The sequence below is a fragment of the Pteropus vampyrus genome, unplaced genomic scaffold (genome assembly GCF_000151845.1).
Source record: "Pteropus vampyrus isolate Shadow unplaced genomic scaffold, Pvam_2.0 Scaffold530, whole genome shotgun sequence".
Classification (NCBI taxonomy): domain Eukaryota; kingdom Metazoa; phylum Chordata; class Mammalia; order Chiroptera; family Pteropodidae; genus Pteropus; species Pteropus vampyrus.
The window spans coordinates 177,768-181,982 of record NW_011889311.1 but is presented as its reverse complement, the minus strand read 5'-3'; positions in this window follow the sequence as shown (position 1 = coordinate 181,982).

Below are 4,215 nucleotides of genomic sequence, written 5' to 3'. Positions count from 1 at the left end.
GCCTTCCTCGCTAATTCCAATCGACTGTGTTCTGTCTGGCCCCGTTCATCACATCGTCGATGCACACGTGGGTGCAACTTCCAAAATTAGACTCTGTGCCACACAATTCCGGATCGACTCGCTGACCTTTCGCAATGAGGAGAAACGCCAGAGGCCAGGACACAAGACACAGTGAGACCAGAGGCCGCTTGAGCTGCGTCCCCCCCAGAGCTTTCATGAGCTCACCGTGCCACCATCGTCTTACAACCCGAACCATTAATTAAACCATGTACGAGCAGGGAACGGACTGATTCGGAATAAGGAATCTAAATCTGGAACTGGCTTCTTCTGAAACACGTCAAGCCTAACTTCCTCTCCTTCCCCGACACCGTCTCGGGACCGAGCGTGTGTACTAGAAGCGTCCGTGACGGGTTCCGACACAGCGAAGGTGACTATATAATGTGAAAAAACGTAGGAACTGAAGTCCTCGCTGGAGAAAATAATTCGCGTTTCTAAAATATCTTCTCTGTATTTTTTTTTTTAAATCATGAAACATGTTCGTTTCAAATGTACGATAGGGTATATTTATTGTAAATAAATGTTGCTTACCTTACTTTCAAGGGGCATGAACGTATGCAGAAGGAAGCATTCATCAGTCTCGAGTATTAGGCGGAGCAGCCTGCTTTGTTACTTATCGAAATCAGATACTATTAGAACAACAACAACGCCAAAAAAAAAAAAAAATACGCCTTTGAAATATTCAAAATCCCACTTTTACAGAAGTAAATGTCATTTTATAAGTTTACGTTTCAGTGGAGCGAAAGAGAAAATAAAATCCGCAAGTAAAATAAATAATGAATCAGACGGTGATAAGTGCTTTGAAGAAAATAAAACGGGAAAAGCGACAAAGTGCTGTTCTAAGCAGGGCAGCCAGGAAACGCTTCGCTACGCCCGATGGAGCTGAGTAAGGGCCCGGGGGAGCAGGTGTTCAGCCAGGTAGACACGCGAGGAAGGTGGTGGGGAGCACCCCGGCTGTGAGCCCGACAGGAAGGGGCGAGCCTGGCTGATCCCGCTGTGAGCGGGGGGATGGTCAGGGAGGTGCCTCGTGCCTCACGTTGGAACAGGGCTGTCTGGCTGCCGTGTGCCCTAGCAGACCGAAACGTGGCCCGTTTCAAGGACCTGTCCCCAGTCACCAGAGAGACCCATGCGCAGAGGAACAGCTCTGAAGGTGGTGAAAAGTGGGAGGATTCTGGCTCTACTTTGAAGAAAACACGAGGCATTGGAAATGGGGTAGAAATAAAGAGATGTCAAGGGCCACCCAGGCTTTCGACTTGAGCGGCTAACAGAGCGAGGCCGCCGTTCGTGAGACGGCGAGTTGCGGGCGGAGGCGGTTTGGGCGGCGGCGGTGGCCGGTGGTGACCACGGAAAGTTCAGTTTTAGGAATTTTAAGTCGAAAAGGCTCATGAGGACCAAACACTGATTATGTAGGTGAACACGAACGTAGGGTTGAGCACAGAACTGCCGGTGAGCTTCAAACATGGGGGGCATTGCTATCAAGGGCATTTACGGGGACAACACTGGATGACATCAGCCCGTGACCGAGCGAAGATGGTCTCTCGGCTGGGTGGCTCAGCCCCGAGGATGCGGTGGACCCTGGGGACAGCACGAGGGCGGCTCGGTGGGGAGAGAAAGGCGACCGGGGACACGCGAGCTTACGGAGCAGCCGAGATGCAGTTTCAGAGACAAACGGCTGTCAAATGTCACTGAAAGTCAGAGACGAGGGGACTGAGAATAGGCGGGTGGACCCGGCGGGGGAAGGGACCGACTGCCCCTTCAGGGGACGGAGGGGACAAAAATCACATGTGAATGAGTTCAAGACCAGACGCTGGGAACGGCTCACCGAGGAGGTGTGGGCGGCTGGCGGGAGCGGGAGCGGGCGCCGGGGACAGAAAGCGGTGGGAGAGGCCAGACCGTGGTGACGGGGACTCGAAGGGCTGAACCGCACCACTTCACCGGCGCGTCAGTCCCGGGACCTTAGAGAACCAGGACCCCTGGCTTTCGCTGGCATCTGAAAAGTGGTATTTGATTGATGTGCATTTTTCTTGATTAACAAGAACCTCGACTTTTAATAAGTGAGACATTTTTAAACACATAAAATTTTTTCAATTTTTTTCAATATTTTTCCTCGAACCTCTGACTTCCAGCCGGACCGGTAACCCAGGCCCGCCTCGCTCTGACGTGGAAGCGCGTGTCAGGCAAACCTCTCCCGAGCATCTCACGGGAGACACCGCAGCAGGATGGACGCACACCCTTTACCATGTTCCCCTGCTCGGCGCGAAGAAATGTTTTGCCTTCTTTCGAAATCTCCTTTACGAGCAAACCGTCTTCGACGTTTTACACTTAAAACAAATACAGTGAAGTAAAAGCTACATGTGAAAGGAGGGATCGTGGGGCGGACTTACTTAAATCAAGGCTCTGGTTCTGGCTATTCGAGTTTCACGTGAATCAAATGCTACGCTTCCCCGGAGCCTGGTCCAGGCGTGGGAAGAAGAGATGACAGTCACCCGAAAATGACATTCATTTTCGCCTCACGAACCTCCCCTGGTTTTGCCGTGGGAGTATTACTGGGAATTAAAATAAAACACAAACAAAACCACACATCTTCACGGGCTTGTGCTTCCTCATTCAAAAGAAGAAGTGAGAGCTGGCACCCTCGGCGGCCGTTGATCTCAGGAAGCCAGACTGAAAAGCGCAAGGTTTGGGGACAGGCACGCTTCGCGGGGCAGGGGAAGTCACATTCAGTGCTACGGTAAGTTTTGCTTCAGGTTTCACTACGAGCTTGAATGAAGTCTGAATACAATGTGATTGTTTAAAGTTGTTTACACGCTCGCCCTACGTGCGCTGTGCGTTTAATAGTTTTGAGTAGTGTGAAAACACAGCCTCCCACTGCGTTGCTTTGACAGTTAAATAACCTCCCAGTAGCACATGATCTTTAAATAAACACGAGAGTGAGTTTAACTGACGCCCTTGCACTTGAACACGTGTCTAAATGCGGCGCTGTGTTTTCCCAAAAATATTTGGACCAGTTGACATACCGTTAACAGTATCACCAGTTATGAATGCATCTAGGTCTTATTAAGAATTGTGTGAGTCCCTTATTTAAGATATGCACAATTATTAAATTCCATGAATTTGCCTATTACTTTATATTTCAATCCGATTCGACTGCGGAACTAAGTCTGTGAATCACGTTAACATACGAAGACGCTATTCTGATGGAAAGAGGAGGAAGAAGTGACTGCCCTCGAAACGCTCCACGTCTGTGAGTGACGCCTGATCGGCAACAAACGAGAAACGTGTTCGAGTCAAGGTAGGAACCGTTTATTCAGGCCAAAGACGTAAGGAAGTCTTCAGAAAGGGGATGATGTTTGAGCCGCGTGTTAATACTTTATAATGAAAGAACTGGCTTCACAGGTGTGATCTCGCTTGCTGTCCCTGTCCGCTCCTCAGCCCACACTAATTGGGCTTTTCTCAAGCGCCCTCTTGGCTAAGGTCATGGAGAACGAATTGCTGAGAGTTTTAACTGTGACTCCTGAGCTCTGAACGGTATGCAGAGCGGGCTGGCCACGGCTCCCTTTTTGAAAGTCTGCTGTGTTCACTGATATTCTGTTTAGAGCTTTTGACTCTGTTCCTGAGTAGGGCTGGCCATCCGCATCCTTCCATCCACTCTCCCACTAATTTAGGCGTCAAATTCACACCGGGCTTACCCGACATGTTGGGGAACATTTCCCTCTTCCCTTTTTCCAATCCTTCTATTTTGAGAAATTTATATAATATTAGAATTCTCAGGTATATATATTGCTTATATAATATCTAAAACTTGCCTGTCAAACACATTTTCTCTGAGAGAACTTTGAAAATGCCGAACAATTTTTTCAAAGGCTACACAGGTATCGATGCTTTTTGCATTTCTTCTTGAAAAAGGCAATATGTATTTTTTTGGGAGGAATTTACCTGCCTAATTTCAAATTTATGAACATAACCATCTTCATTTTTATTTAACTCTCAGGGTCTTTCTGCTCGCTTTTCCACCTGTCACAATTCTTACTTCCTTTGACCTCACACTTTAGGTGTCGAGTCAGAAGCCATCGTGGAGCCCGCTGCTCCCTTTGCTCACAGACACCGACGTTCTCCGGCCAGTTTACCTTTGTGAGGATTTAAGCTTCACGAGGACAG